The following is a 17,353-nucleotide window of genomic DNA, read 5'->3' as shown; positions in this document are numbered from 1 at the left end:
CGCTTTTCTAAATGTCCTACGAAAATCCAATGGGACCAATTCTAAAATGCCTATTTTGGACCAAAAATTACAATTTTGAAGCTTGAAGAAAACGAAGAGGAGTCAAGACAACTCTTGCTGACTTGATTTACAGATTTACTCTTTGACATTGGTATAATAATGCATGATGTGGAGGTTTAATAAATATATTTGGTGATTTGGATGCTCTATTTAGGGAAGATTTTTGTTCTTTATTATGTAGTATTTAAAGCTAAAAGCAAAAACTTAAGAGTTAAAGAATATGAGAAAAAAATAATTATAATGAAATCTACTAAAAAGTGCAATTAAAGAATGTATGTAAGCCAATTCAGTCTCTCTTACATGGAAGAAGTTCCACAATATTGGCTTTTGCAAATCAAACTCCTGTTGGTAATTTCCAGGTGATCAGAGAAGTCAAAATCTAAGAAACAATAAAAGCATTATTTTGCAATGATTATTTTTATTTCCTGCTTTGAAGGGAAGATGAAAGGCTATTTAGTTGCTATTTAGGTAGGGATTTTTGTTTTATTCTATGGCCAGATCAAAGCAACTATCTCTAAATTTACAAAACAGTTCATACAGCCCCTAGTAATTGAAGTATACGCTAAATGATCCACATCAACAGCATATAAACAGAACCCGCCATACAAAACTCATATTATTAGGTCTTCAAATGACTCATTATTTTGTCTAAAATTAACCAAAAACCAAATAACTGACTGAAACTTTGCATGACAATGAGTTCCAGATCATCCCGACATAGCATATTTTGTGTTAATATTTAATAGGCCCAAACTAGCTGGAGCATACAATAGTGATCAGCCTTTAGTCTAATCCAAATTATTCTTTAGAACTGACATCCAATGCTTATACACAAAAGCATGCATATGCACTTTTATACTAAACTGTCTTAATATAACCCATTTGTTATTTTGGGCATCTAACAATGGTTTACATTATGTAAACACATGTCATCTCCCTATGCTAAGGTTGAACCATTATTTTACTGATAATTTATTACGCAATAATAGTTTGGGACTATCCTTAAAAGTAATAACCTTCCAAGTGAATTCAAATTTAAATGGGTTTATAAATATTTTGATGAGTGATAACATTTCATCAAAAGAAGCATTGCCCAAGAAAAGCTCATATGAGAGAAGCAGGTTAACTCTAGTATAGTTTGCTTGTTTCACATATTTAACAACGAAGTCTAGGTCAACACTGTAAAGTATATCTTTAGCTGACACCTCCTTCTTCCAAAACTACTTCAACTCAAAGGGAGCTTGCCCTTTCCTCCATCCAGCAATACTCTTCAACTATGTCACTCACTTGGCACATGATTGTTTCTGTCATTGTAACTCTTCTTCTTCTTTTTTTTTTCCTTTCAATTATTTTCTACTTAACTTCTTATCCTGTAGATCTTGCTTCCTTACCAGATTAAACTATTGGAATCACCTTAATAGTTCTTCACATTTCATATACAACCCAGCACAATGCAATTTACAATAAATTGTATGCCTTGTAAATTTTCCTGGTTAAGTGACATATTATGTTCAGTTCTGGTTTCCAAAACTCGATGTAGAAAGAAATAATTAAATACAAATCAGAACAAAGATTATTATGGATTAAAAAAGAAATAGCTTCTAAAATAAGTGTTTAATAAACACACACAAACCTAGATATAGGCAGTAAGAAAAAAAAAGATTGATGATTAGCAATCAATCTTTACATTATTCTGAAGAGGTGACTAATTATTTTCTATTTATTTAATGGTAAAGAATATTTCTAATTTTGATTTTAGAGACTAAGTTATTAAAATATTTTATATAAAGTATGTGTTAATCAAATAATATTATAGACCCATCTTGTAAAAATTTTAAATTGAAAAGTTAGATTGAGAATTCAGCCTTATTAGATGTTTACATATTTCAATGCATAGTCATTGTATAACCAATATTACCCTCTATTAAATGAAAAAATATGAGCATGCTAGTACAAGGATACAAGTACTCTTAGTGGTGGTTAGCCTTCATTCTACTTCATCTAGCCCTCCTATTATTTTTGAGACACTAAGTTCTTAGCTTGCAGTGTTAACATGCCATGTTCAATTGAGAGAAAATATTAATATCAGGTCATTAGAAGTGGGAGAACTTGCATGAATTTTACCTGACTCTCCATAACAAGAAGGAGAACAGAATGAAAGGGAAAGGTAAGCAGAACAAAAAGGAATAATGGGAAAGCCACAAAATACTGTATTCCTTAGAATGTTATTCTACAGGCCCCTCTCGTGGAACATCTTTTTAGCCTTTGTGGTAGTCACCTTCAATTAAAGAAATATCAAACTTATTAAGAAAAATTTTTTTTTGTATTTTTGTATTTTGTATTTTTGTAAAGTTTAACTAAAAGAGTTAAGGTCATAAGAAAATAGTGGTAAATTTGTTCTAATACAGTTATAGTTAAGCAGAACATAGAATAAAAAGTAAAACTAGTTAACAGTTTTACTAAAATGTCTAGAATTCTCAGTTATCTTTCAGTTGAATTTTTTAGGAAGGATGGCATTAGAATACCTATTTACTGAAGAATTGAACTTTGATGACGTTCATTCAAAAGCTGGCTAATTAAATGTTTATGATTCGAGAAAAAAGAAGTGATAGACAAGTCTCTTCCAAACCTTTTAAAGTGGAGAGAGAATCTGAATTAACTTGTGAATCTCAAGACACTGAGGATAAGAAGCTTCCCAGCTTAGCCTCCCTTCATCCACATCTCTTGCTCATCCTGATTCCTTGCTCTTGACTAAAGGCAAAAAGGAAACAAATTAACCATCTGAGCATCTATTCCATTTACTTCTCAACCCCATGAGATATCTTTTTAAGTGAGAAAACTGAGACTCAGAAAGTTTAAGTACCTTGGCCAAGGTCACACCAAGTACACACACAGTTAATGAATAGGAGAGGTGGAACCAGAACCCAGGTCATCTTTCTGGTCTTTGAACTCTTCATTTCCATTAATAATATTTTTAAAAATATTTCTGACACCTGATTATGAAGCAGGCATTTTGACAAGAGCTTTACATAACATAACTCAGTCTTTGCCATAATTTGTGAGATAGGTCTAATTATTCTCTCTCTCTCTCTCTCTCTCTCTCTCTCTCTCTCTCTCTCTCTCTCTCTCTCTCTTTCTCTCTCTCTCTTTAACAGATAAAGAAACAAAAGGTTAGAGAAGTTGAGTAACTTCCCCCAAGTCCTAGAGCTAATCAGTGGCAAGGGCAGTCCCCGCCCAGCCAGTCCAGTCCATGCTCGCTATCTACTCATCTCAGAGGTTAGGAAACAAGAGACTTAATGAGATGGCCTGCACAACCAGTGGTTCAACGACCTGGATTCCTCTATGCCTTCAACCTCACTGTTCCTGTACAACTTTCCCAAGTTCATGCTTATACACAATGCCATGAAAGGGGGTCTTGCAAGGGCCAGGTTGGGCCGAGAATGGCAAATTGACATGGTGTCCCTATTTTGAGATGTTCTGTCATGTTGAATAGGTTACTTACCTACTAATCTCCTTTAAAAACAATGATAAACAGCCACTGTTAAAAAGTAAGTAGAGGCAGAATTCCTTATATTATTTTTTTAAATATTGAATTGACATTCAAGTACAAAGATTTTAGTTTTCCATCATTTCAACTAAATAATAAAAACAAACAAACCAACAAACAAAACTTAATCCCCTTGAAAGGGAAATCTCATTTTGCAAGACTCAAGGTCTTTTTCCCCCAGGTAATCCTAACCATATTTCAAATCTTGCTACGGTTTCAAAACCATAGCAATAATCTCTCTCTCTCATAGCCATAAATGGCTAAAGGAAATTGCATTGAATCAAACAAAACATTTCTTGGAATTCCCAGTTAACTTATTTTCTTATTTTAGTCAATAATATAAATAAAGAATATAAAATGAGATAATGTCACTATTCCCAGCAAAGACTATTTCTCATTTAGAAGCATAGGTCTAGATTAGCTTCTCCACTTACCAAGAAATAAAGGAATGAAGTCTTTCAAGCTGAAGACATGACACTAATTGGGCCTCAAGTAGTTAAAGAATGCTGTAAAGATAGACGTGAATTCACATTTCCAGCTTAACAGCCTAAATCCTACATGATTCACTTACCGAACTTCTTGCTATCCCCACATTGTACCATGTTTATTTTCTTGATTCTTTGCTCTTTTTTGTCTTTTACTTTTACATCATGATCTATTTCAATTCCCAGCTTGTCTTCAAGGTCTTCTATGTCTCCAAGACAAAGCTGGTAACTCTTTATCCATAATCCCACAGTAATCTCACAATATACTGAAATCATTTATTCAGTGATTCCTCCAAATGGATTAAAAAAATCATATCATTCACCACTTACATGTAAGGCATAGGGCAATAAATGGCCCCAGGCAATATATACTACATGGAGAAAACAAATCAGATTTTGAAATCAGCCAAATAGTCATTCCCAGCCTTCTATGATTTATATAATCTTGATCAAGACATTTAACCACTTCAAACTTCAATTTTGCAGCTCTAATATAATATGGAGACCATACTATATATCCTACCATTAGAAAAATTGAATTAAAAAATGTATGTACATAGCTTTGCTTAGTAACTGGCATATAGTAGGTGCTTAGGTGGTGGCTATTATGAGCATGAAAAATTTATAATAAGAAGAAATTAAGCTAACCATTAAGAAATTATTTCTTAAGAAAGGTATTATGAAAGATGAACATTCTAAGCAAGGCTGTAGACTTTGGTCTTTCCAGGAGTTTTAAGACAGGAGTCAGCCACTCTTTTTCTAGAATGCCTTCTATTCTGACATGGAGATTTCAGGAAAGACCTTTTAGTTTTCAGATTTGATTATCATCAGCCTTCTTCGTTCTGCAAGTGACTTGAAAATTGCTTCAATTTGGGGAGTATTGTTACTTTCTCCATGCCTAAGAAGATTGAATACTGTTACTTCTTTTTTTGTACCAGAATATAGTAAAAACTGAAAGAATACTACTTAAGCTTGTTTCCAAGGATTTATTCCCGGCAGATCAAAACTATAAGCAGGTATAACTATTGATGGCTCTTGTAAAAATCTTATTTACTTTTTATTTCCTTGTTAATAACACATAGTGTATGACACTATCACTTCTACAAATTTGGTTGGTGACAGAGCTTTTGAACTAGTTCCAAATTTTCAGCATCAGTAAGTCTCACTGGAAATGGCATCACGTGTTGCAGTTTAGTGATTTAAGGTTCAAACATTCCTTCCAGAAAGATTTATAACATCTCCCAAGGCATATTTATTATAAAAAGTAACTCACTTAGGAAGTAAATACACAGGAAATATTATATTTCAAACTAAGTATAAGGACTATGATTAATTGGGAAATCACATAAAGAAGGAAATCACAGAGACACATCACACACTTTGTATAGAGAACATGTAACACGTTATACTAAATTGTAAGCTGGATAGTTCATATAAACATATTCAATTAGAAAATTCACCATTAAACTTTGCCTCATGGAAAACTATTTTATTATCGCAAGGGAATCTAAAGATATTTATGGACAGGAAAATAGTTTCTCCTATTGATCCTCTTTGTTGTTATCTCTAGTAAAATAAATTTAAAATGAAAATAAAAACCAGTTATTATTTTCCGAAGGGAAAAAAAAGAACACTTTTTTTTTCACTTTCTTACCTCAGATATAATCATCCTCATAATCGTGGTAGAAATCTTTAGTTGTATATTGCCATTATCGAGCTACCCAACCCTATTCTTGTATTCACTCAGAGCTGCTTTAATACACACACACACACACACACACACACACACACACACACACACACACTTCAGCTTTTTTTTTCAGTTTAAATATTACTAACACATGTCCCGGTTTCACCTGAAGGATTTAAAAAAAGAAAATGTGGTAGTTCGAGGTGATAAATGGCATGTGAAGAGAAAAAAAATAAGCTGAAAATTAGAAATTTAATCCTAACAAAACGTAAAACACCTCGTGGCAAGATGACACTCATAAGATAATTGTCCATGCCTTCCACCAACCAGCACATCGCCTGAACTAGCTCAGTCCTTAAAGGGTCAAAATTTATTATCATTTCAGTTCATCTAATAAGTAATGTTTTTTGCCGAACAAAACCAATTCCCAATAAATTCTCACTGTATTTGTGTGCTATGATTTGATTTAGAGGCCTATGGGGAGACACCATTTGGTAGCACAGGAACACAGAGGGGTAGGTGTTGCTGGGGAGAAGTAAGGCTCATGTGCCAGAAGTGTTATTGTGTCAGGTTGATTTATTGAGTGAGCTTCACTTCACCGAATGTTCCGAGATATTTATTTCCCTAAAGGCTCTGCAAAGATATGAACAGACCCGCATCCACAGATGTCATCATTGCTCATTTTACCGAGTCATGAAATTTTCTCAACTGCAATTTGTCCATCTAAAATTGCTGTAACAGAACCATGTCAGTAGTAGCATCCTACTCTAGCACCACCTTCTATAAAAGGATCTGTTGCCAAATTCGGTACTTGTGTGCAACTTCATGGTAATTAAAGTGACAGGACAGTTTCACTGTCATTTCAAAAGAGTTTCTCAGAGAAGTTGCTCCAATTTTTTAAATTCCACTTCAAGTACTCAGATCAAGTAAAACCTTTAAGGGGAACCGGATAGGAATACATACGCATAGAATAATTTATCCCCATCAAAATTAAAATACAAATAGACTTGTAGAGAAGTCAGAAAACAAGAAAAAGAAAAAAAGCAGGCTGTGTGTCACCAAACCCCAAACTTCAAAAAATGTCACCTTTCTGAAAACCATCCTTAAGTTTAGTACCTTATTCTAAAGGTAGACTTTGATCTGTTTTATTTTTCACCTCTCCATTATTAGGCAAATAAAGTATAAAAGTTGATTTTAAAACCATGTTGCTATATATCCATCCATTGCCTATAACTTTTATTCAAAAACACATATGCAAATATATGAAAAAGTTCCTAAGGTGCATTCATAATGCTAAACACCATGACTTGGGTATTTTTCATTATTTCACCTAAAATCATCTACAGGACCTAACAGAATTTCACTGTCTGTGTTACATAAAAACTGCATGCTTGTATGGTGTGTCAGAATTTGGGGGTTTATTTAAATATGTTAATATTTCTCATTATGCCATTAACAATAACCTTCATCCATTTGTGAAAAACATTTTGCCAAGCATGCACATAAAAAATTAGCAAGTGAAGCAAAATCACCTTAATTTGCTTTGGACCAGCAAATAACCAACTAATTTGCAGAAATCCCTGCCAAGCACTCATATTAAATGCTTCATGCTTATTTTATGACCTCTGCTGCTCTCCTCCTTCCCGGGCCCTGAATCATATGATCATTAACATATTGCAAGGTCTGAAACTTTATTTTTTACATTCTTTAATTAATGCCTGTTTATAGAAGGCCATAGGACTTCAGATCCAGTTAATGAAACTCCTCTCCCCCAGGCCCCTAGAGCCCAATAGAGAGCTCTCTCCTCTGTTGTTTTAGTAGCTTTTTTCCAACTGTTTGTTTATACACACTTAATTGATCTCTTTAGTCCCAGAAGCATTCCAGAGACACAACCTGTTTTGAGGCAAGCTAAAGTTTCCCCCCTTCCTTTATAAAAGCCTTGAATGCCCAAGGTTATCAGTTTTAATTTGAAAGTTGAAGATTCAGCTTTATTTACACTGTCTAAAAGTAAAAATTGATACAGGCCCCGAAGTGTTTATTTTTACATTCATACATAGCAGAGGGGATCACAAGTGCATACTGTATATAATTATTTTGATGTAGAACTAAGTAATTACTAAATGCTGCTATGTCTTATTTTATGGCATTGAATAAATGCAGTCTTTATAACAAGTTGAAAATAAAAACAAATCAGGCTGCCAATGCATGAAATTTTCATGGCTCTTCAATTTACATTTTACATATTCCCTATGACAAGAATTTCTATTATGCTATTCTCTTTTTTCTGCTATAATTAAATTAAAAAAGTAATTGGCTGGTGCTGCACACTGCAGCAATCTCTTAATCACATAGACAAACAGTTTTACAATAGCTTACACCATTTGCCACATGGGGCAATGACATTATTGTACCAGACTATAAACTCGAGACAGATATCACACACCGGCTTTCAACCACCGTGATGGCAAGAAAAGAAGATGAGGTTGGTTCTGCGCCCCAATGAGAACGGGGCCCCAATGAGAATCGTGGTTTCTATGATGGAAAGCACGATTAAGTAAAAGTTGCCCAAATCTGGCCAGGGGGCCTCAAAGAGGGACGAAGTTTGAAGCTTATGATTCCGCACATACATGCTTATAGTCTAGGTACAGATATATGTTGGAAAGGCCAAAAAAGAAAAATATGAGTATGAGTTAGCAGTGCTGTAAGCACTACGAGTATTGGTGATAAGAAATCATGATTTCTGCATCTTATGATGAAAAAATCTTGATTGTACATATGTTTTATATGTGTATGTATTCTATTTGTTTTTGTTACGGTTCAGTTCACGGATGTTTTTCTGTGTATATTTTTGATATTGCACTAATAGTTATTGAGGGTGGGGGGGAGAGGTCAGAGTCATAAACGCTCTGGTGTTTCTGGAAATTTCACTGATAAGGGATTCATGAGACCTGGGTCTTAATTCTGGCCTTTCCAACAACCCACAGGGTAGCCTTAAGTGAGTTGCCTTAACTCTTGGAATCTCAGTTTCCTGCTTTGTAAAATGAGTAACTTAGACTAGATTGTCTCTAAGGTTCCATATTCAGCTATCACATGCTACGATTATAAACAAATTCAATCTTTTCTATGAGAAAAGAGATCTGAGAAAGTAACTAAAATAACATCTGAGAAAGTAACTAAAATAAAGCACAGGTGCTTCCAATGGCAGCAAGGAAGCAACAGGGAATAGAAAGCTGAGAAATCTAATTTGACATAGCCAGAGTGCTAAAAAGAATAAAATAACACAATTTGAAATGCACAAGGGGAAAACCTACGAGGAAGCAAGTATATTGATAGCTTAGCTTTTTCTGTTGGTTTCAATGAAAAAGCCGTGTTTAAAAACATTGAAAACTAAAATTTTTAGAATGGAGTCTTACAAATTTTTAAGCTATCTGTTCAATAATGATAGCATTCGCCCTTTTACAATACACACCCTTTCTCCTGCCTATAAAGTAGACACAGCAAGTGAAGAATTATCAGGAAAGATTTTTCTAAACTTTATAAAACTAAGATGCTCTCTGCAACACATACACTTGCTTAGTTAAACAGGACTTGGAATCCTCGTCTAGCTGAGACCTCTAAAAAAACATTCAAATGATTCATTTTAATAATATGTCAGCCTATTTTCTAGACTGAAACTGCTTTATCCAAAAACTACCTACATGGTGTTTTAGTAGAGTTTAGCAGCTAATTTGAAGTACACAGATATTGCTCTTTGATCGTTTTAATTATAATTAATAATTTAAGAAGTCCCTTTGAAAAGGAAATCTCCGTAATAATAAACAAATGTACACCATGCCACATCGAAGGAGACATTGTACATTGCTAATATCTCCTTTACATGTTCATCTCAAGTGGAAGGAAACTTTGGAATATCATTGAGTCTAAAAATGGAAAACGATTTATTTTAAAATAGATAAAATATGTTAAGAAGTTTTTCAGTGCACGTTATACCCCTGTAACTTACCGAGAAGCACACAGCACTTTGGAGAGCCCCACCCTTTCTTTCCCATGCAGCCCTCCCACCCCCAACTTCCTTAGTTTGAACTATTAGGTTGGTGCAAAAGTAATTCCGGGTTAAAAGGTTAAAAAAAAAAAAAATAGTAAAAACCGCAATTACTTTTGCACCAACCTAATATCTGCCTTACGCAAAGCAAATTCAGTCATTCCTGGCAAGGTGCTCAACAACTTAAAGTCTTCAATCTTCACATAAATAGGGTGCAAATCAAATCTTAAGATGGTATATTCAAGCTTTCAGGATCTCTGTTTGCCACCAGAAATGTCAGAGTTTAGTATCTACTAAGCCATAGATTTATGAGGAAATGCTTGTAGATTGACAAGCAATTTTGTAACAAATGCATCTTCAGGGTTTGATTCACAGGAATGTTTAGGACATGCCTAAATGATTTAGTATTTTATACCTTTGCTCAAAAGAACAGTTCATATAAGTCAGTTCTATCTGAAGACTGTCAATCAAGCAGAAACTAAAAGTAATTTTAAAATATCACAATTCATTTATAAAAAAAAAGAAAGTTTATCACTAGGATTCAGGAGCGTTCACTTCCAAGTGATAGACGGTTAGGCAAAGTTTGAAATGCTTTAATTGAAACAAGGCAAATTGCTTTGTTATTTAGATATGAAATACATATCTGATTACTTTTATTTATGAGCTGCCAATATTTGAACCTACGTAAAGTTTGAATTGTTTCCCATTTGCCCCAGACTTTAAAAAACATAATTCCTTTTCTTACTGTGCCACCCTTCAGGGCAAGGAGTTGTAATGAACACCTCCCAGTCACACAGAATTACTATGTTCTTTATCTTCCTCAGTACTGATAAAAGAAAAAAAAAGAAAAAGAAAGAAAAAAAAAACTTCCAAAGGTTTGGAATCCTGAAACCTGTAAACAAAATCTGTGGAGCAGATAAAATTTTAAATGGCACAATGCAATTAAAGCTGAATTCAATTTGAGCACACCCTGTCCATCTGTCAGAGGGAAACAAAAGCCGAGGAGCTCCATTATTGCTGAATCCCTGCTCTTGTTAATTTGCTTGCTGAGAGATTTCAATTTCTAGGAAGTGCACAAATTAGTGTTCAGTCAGGGCTGGATCCTCAGTAAGTATAAGCAGATGGTGGAAATCAGCCCTAATCAAGTGGCCAAAGCCTTTTTTTTTCTGTCTGATTAAAGCATTTTAATCCTTTCAGATTGTCTGCTTTTTTAGCAAATATTCACCATCCTTTACTTTGTTTTATATTCCAGGATAGGTTTAAATTTAGCTTATGCACATGAGAGGCATAACTTTAGAAACAGAACTACCAGCATCTGAGTTACAAGCAGTGGTCAACGGGATTTGTAAATTAACTGAATCTTTTTTTAAAAAAAAAAGTATGTTAAATAATTGTTTGAGTCATTATTAATTTATATGCTAATATGAATAAGGCATATTTAATCTCTTCGGTTGGAATTAAGTTATTGAAGGAAAGACAATGAGTTAGAAAATTTTTCAGCTTTAAGATTAAAGCTAGTAAAAACAGAGGGCAAGCAGAAAAATGTAACATGTACGTTCAAATCTCCCAACAAAGAAGAGAAAGAAAAAGATTTTATTCTTTACATTAACACAAACTAACAAATATCTAGAATTTTAGGGAAGGAATTATGTTTAAATCAAAACAAGAGGTAATAACTAAAAAACTGAAGTATTTTGTGAATAATGGAAACAAGTATTAATTAGGGACAAAAACTGTATAATTGTTTTTAGAGTATGAGACATACACATTCAAAATGTAAAACTGCTATAATCATTATAAGTTGGCTAAGAGTTTGGTTATAGTAAAAACTCATACAAAACATTTACAAGCCAAGGAATATATGAAATAAAAATTTAAAATACAATATGAGAAGCAATATGAATTGTGATCTAATCGTGTGTTTAAACAAACAGTTGGCAAAAGGAAAGTCCTTCTACCTCCAACATTTATCCAGGATATATGAAAAATAAACTTTTCTAATTATATGAAAAATGTTTGTGATATTAATTTGGAAGTAAAATTTTAAAGTGTATGAGCACATTTAAGGGTAGGTTCTTACATACTATTTTGAAACCTCGCTTAAACTTAGGCACAGCAATAAGAAGTATTTATGGGGGAGGGGGGACACCAGTTCAATATCAGAAAGTATTTCTGAACAACCTGAAACTTTTAGTTGAACATTTGTGTGATTTCTGATATGCTGAATATTTGTAAAATTTCTGGTAGTTCTTTAACATCCTGTTTAGCAAGTTCATTACACAACCAGATTCTTAACAAACACCCCCTCTAACAGTATGATAAAATTTTACAAGTACAAGTAAGTGTTCCTGTGTATCTTTTTGTTACTTTGTTTTAACTAGGACAGTTACTAAAGAATTAGAGTTTTCATTTCTTTATTGGAACATTGTAAATTTATATTTGCAAATTTTAAACTTATAGGATGAAATACATCCTATAGGCCAAATTTGTATATGGCACCAAGTTTATGCACTTGCCCATGATTGTAAATATGCAAATATCCCAAGTTTAAAAATCATAACTACCATATATAAGGATAAATGGTTCCTTACACCTACAACCTGCCCTTATATTTTGAAGTTTCTACTTAAACTATTCTTTAAATTCTCACTCAAAAGTAAATCATAAAAAAAGAAGTAAATCATAAACAAAAAAAGAAAAAAGTTATCAAACCCACTGGACATTCATTTCATGGGAATGGCTTTCAAATTTTCCCACCATTTATAAAGATAGAATCAGGCTCAAATCAGTTCACAAAGAAAGTTTGGCCGGCCCAGTGGCTCAGGTGGTTGGAGCTCCATGCTCCTAACTCCAAAGGCTGCCAGTTCGATTCTCACATGGGCCAGTGGGCTCTCAACCACAAGGTTGCTGGTTCAATTCCTCAAGTCCCACAAACGATGGTGGGCTCCGCCCCCTGCAACTAAGATTGAACTTGGCACCTTGAGCTGAGCTGCCGCTGAGCTCCTGGATGGCTCAGTTGGTTGGAGCGTGGGCTCTCAACCACAAGGTTGCCAGTTCAATTCCTCTAGTCCCCCAAGGGATGGTGGGCTGTGACCCCTGCAACTAGCAATGGTAACTGAACCTGGAGCTGAGCTGTGCCCTCCACAACTAAGATTGAAAGGACAACAACTTGACTTGGAAAAAAGTCCTGGAAGTACACACTGTTCCCAAATAAAGTCCTGTTCCCCTTCCCCAATAAAATCTTTTAAAAAAGAAAAGAAAGAGAAAGTTTATACTTCCTTTTTATCCCTCCCATCCGTTCATCATCTAATAGTGGAAAACACTGTGCACATCTCAACACCTCTTTAAAACCAGTTTTAAAGTGTTCAATTGAATCCTGTTAGATTCTTATGCATTTTGTAATTTTCACCTTTTTGTGAATAAGACTACGGTAGGTACTAACAATAAACCTCTATAAAACATAATTTGGTACCAAGCTGAGAAGATTACAGGCTGTGCAGAAAGAAGAGATAGACTTTCATATCCCCCCACCTTTTTAAAAATATGCTACTATGAGCAGATGTAGGAGAATGCACCCAGGAAACTATATCCTTTACCTTCATTCTTTTACAACTGCCACAGCTCTAATCCTCGTCTCATACCTCTCTCCTGGGCAATTTTAGAACAATCAGTTTGGCCTCCCTGCATCTTCAGAGATTCCCTTCTGTCAACAAAATATGACCCCTTTGCCTAGTCTGTCTAGGCTCTTGATGTGATGGCCCTAGCAAATATTCAAGGCTGCTCTTTCTTTACCCTACAACTAAATTTTATCACTAACTACAAGATATGCCTTCTACTCTCCAATGCTCTGATTTTGCTCACCAGGTTCCCTCCATCTGAAATGTCATTGCAAATTAGCTCCAACTATCAAGGTACTACCCAAAGCTTGTCTAAATTTCTACTAATTTCCCAAACCACTCTCCATCACAAACTAGAATCGGTTTCTACCCACCTTTTACTCCAATATCTTATTTTAGTTTTTTGGTATATCTAAATAATTACAATATCCTGACTTATATTATAGCATATTATTTACCTAAGTATGCATATCTGATCTTCTCTACCACATGGGAAGTCTTTTTCAGTTGGTTGGTTTTATCTTCTCTGGATCAAAGTAAAGTACCTTCCACGTTATGGAGCTTTACTGCACAATACAGTAGCTACTAGTTGCATGTGTCTATCTAAATTAAAATTAATTAAAATTAAATGCATTCAGAAATTTTGTTCCTCAATTGCACTTGCCATATTTCCAGTGCTCAATAACTACCTGTGGCCAGTGGCTACAGCACTAAACAGTGCAGGCGTAGAATATCTTCATCACCAGAAAAAGTTCTGTCAGACGGCACCATTATAGAGACTCAGTAAGAGTCTAAATTTATATATAATTATTATCAAAGTGCCATGAGAATAAGAAAGAAAGAGGGAATCTTGAAGACTACTTTTTTGATGGTTTGGAGGACCAGCTGAGGCACACACTCAACTATCTTTTCTGGGAGATTTTGGTAAGCTCAGCACATACAACATTTGCTATCTCCATCATATTAAAATCCACCCCAACTAGGCCAGGACAATTTTCTGATGCTTCATATATAATTGATAGGGTTAAGGAAATTTATATGGCAACTGTTTTGCAGAAGCTTTAATTCACATTTTCAATATTTAAAAAGGCTGCTGTCACGGCTGGTAGGAATAAAATTAAACCCACCAGCTGTGGTTTGTTTTTTGAGGAAAACACATAACGTTTTATTTCTGCTTTGTCTGTTGTCCTTGTAAATGTCAGAAATACAGAATTGAAATGTACTGAATACCCTGGTTTACCCATTAGAGTCTTCTGAAAACACTTGGGTTTTTTTTAATTAGGCAGAAATTTTAGTAATTTTTAGTGGGATAGTTTTTTTTTTCTTTTTATAGTGATAGAAGCACACAGTTTTTATATTTGCTTAGAAAGAGAAACATGATAATAAAATACACTTGAAACTTTTAATATTCTTTTCTTCATGGGACTTTTCATCAGAGTATGATCAAGGACAATTTTTAAAAGAGATGTATTTTTTCAATTCTTTCATTTATTAGAATTTTGAGGCTATTCCAAGAAATGTCACCCTAGATTATTTAAAATTGACCAGGTGTTTAGCCATAAAGGTCAAGAGTATTTTGCTGAGACTTAGTAGTTTTCATGAGACATTCTAGAATCACAGCACTGAATTATAAAGTGTCCTTTTGATCTATGGCATTGATGTTACACACTGGGATAATATAACTTACTTGTCACAAAATTCGCCTACAGTGTAAGAGAATAGTGTCTGACAATTTAATGTTTTTCCATTATTTTCAACTAAGAAAAATTGTGTTCTATGTTTTAATGTTTTTGCCTCGTAAGCAGTCACCCACTGGTAATTACCCTAAGTACAAAGACTTAAGATAAAAACTTAGGCATTACCTATTATATATCAGCACTTAATGTCATTCTAATCAAAATAAAATTTTTTAAATCTAAGCAGCATTACATATTATGAAGAATTTGCTCATCAGATTTCTCCAAGATCACCATTATCTCACAATAATTATTAACTACGCTTAGTTTACTTGCTTCCAAATATTTCCTTTACTAACCCATAATGATATCACCATCCTCTACTGAGTCTAAAATCTACACAGAGAGAGTGGTTTATTTGACTTAGATACAAAAGGATGGAGTCCTTCCAAAATGTCATGACCTTTTCAGTAACATATCACAACTAGTTAATTTTTTCATCAATTGATTATGAATCTAAAAAGCCTTAGGTAGACGCAAGATTACAATGCAGTATAAGAAATATGGAGAAAACACCATCATGGGCTCCCAGGACACAAGGGATGTAGATGGTGGCAGCATGACAACTCCAGGGCAGAGTTGGGTTCCAAGAATGAGTTGCAGAAAGGCAAAAGAGAGGGACTTCTGGCACTTCGCACTTTTGCCTAAGGCAGTCCCTGCTTTTGCAGAACACAATGTACAAGTTAAATCAGTATCCTTATATCAGCACATGTAATATTTATGCTAACTTAACAATTGTCTGTTAAAATGGTAGGTTTATATCCAAATACAATACAAAACTTGCCAATAAAATTATTTGCTAATATATTTATAGTTCAGAAGTGTAGCTTCAATGAGAATAAAATAAATAATGGTATCTCATGTTTGCCAGTTCATTCGCACTTTCAGCACCCTTGTCATTTTATAATGCTTTGCCAGTATTTATCACAGATTGCAAAAAAGAAAAAAAATCCCTGAATATGTAAAAATAGCAGCTGTTATTTGCCATTAACAATTGGGCAACTTCGTAAATTTTTACAAACTCATAGAGAAAACAGGAGAGTGTGCCTTTAAGAATGATCAAAGTACATTTTTATTCTGTCTTAAAGCCAAATAAATAAATCACATTTTTGTTTTGAAGCTAATATTCCCTTTGTTTATAAATATTTCTGGAGATATGCATATAATTGTTTAATCTTTGATCACTACATACATGGACGCTAACAGCAACATTTGGTGATTAATTTCCTAAAAATCAGTTAAAATAAAAAATATTTTTAAGAAATTAAACCACATTCCAATTTTTACTCTCATTAAAGTAATTTGGCAGTATCTCCCAGTTCAAATCTCAAATATTTCTTGGATACTTCATGTTTTCTATTTCTCAACTGACACTTCCTGGGTAAATTGAGCCTAACGGGTCCTTATAATTTCTAATCTTGATGATCGTTGTTGTCTCCTGAATGCTTTCCTGGTACAAAGCTCATCCCCATCAAATTATGTTTCCAGAGTAACTTATTTAGTCTAAAAACATAACTCAAATCAGACATTTCCACTGCTTAATACCATGACACATAGACATTTCCTGATCTGACTATTTCTGTATCTCTGAAACCAATGGCCTCCAGACTTAAACCAATGGGCTCACCACACCAACCTATGACAAGCAGGGCTCGAGTTGCTTTCTCTTATGTTTCTATAGCTTTGAAATGATTCCCTCATTGCTTTACACAGATATCTCCAGATTTTTCAGGAATTAATTTTAATTCTATTTCATTTTTGTAAGCCCTCATTAATGTGCTCCTTATAAAAAGTCGTCAAGAGATTTTGTTTGCTGTTATTATTTTATGGCACAAACCTGTTTCTGTGACGTCAACTGTCATTATTAACCAGAATTATACATTTTATGGTCTCCCTTGATCAAATTAAACATCTGTCTGCCAAATTTCTATTACACTTTTGCTATGGTCAAAGCTCTAAACAAATTTTCCAGTAGTTTGCAAAGAATCTTCATTATTTTTATAAACAGAAAAGTAATCAAAAGAGAAATAGAAGCATCTTTGGAGGCACTAATGTAATCTGTCTGAATCTTTCATGTAGGTGATTTTAATATAACATCATAAGATATAAAATATCATGTTTCCTATTCTGCCAAGGTCATTTGATCACTGATTTTATAGAAGTCGATGTTCTGGAG

The 17,353-nt window shown here is 34.0% G+C and overlaps 1 protein-coding gene across 2 annotated transcripts in view; it reads right to left on the bottom strand.

Moving 5' to 3' along the window:
• DACH1 (dachshund family transcription factor 1) overlaps window positions 1-17,353 on the bottom strand; it is a gene marked incomplete at its 3' end in the record, with an annotated part of 404,086 nt that overhangs the window by 332,151 nt on the left and 54,582 nt on the right. The window lies entirely within an intron of this gene.

The sequence above is a fragment of the Rhinolophus hipposideros genome (assembly GCF_964194185.1).
Source record: "Rhinolophus hipposideros genome assembly, chromosome: 4".
Classification (NCBI taxonomy): domain Eukaryota; kingdom Metazoa; phylum Chordata; class Mammalia; order Chiroptera; family Rhinolophidae; genus Rhinolophus; species Rhinolophus hipposideros.
Note: the sequence above shows the minus strand (reverse complement) of the source record. Positions and strands in the feature narration are given on the sequence as shown.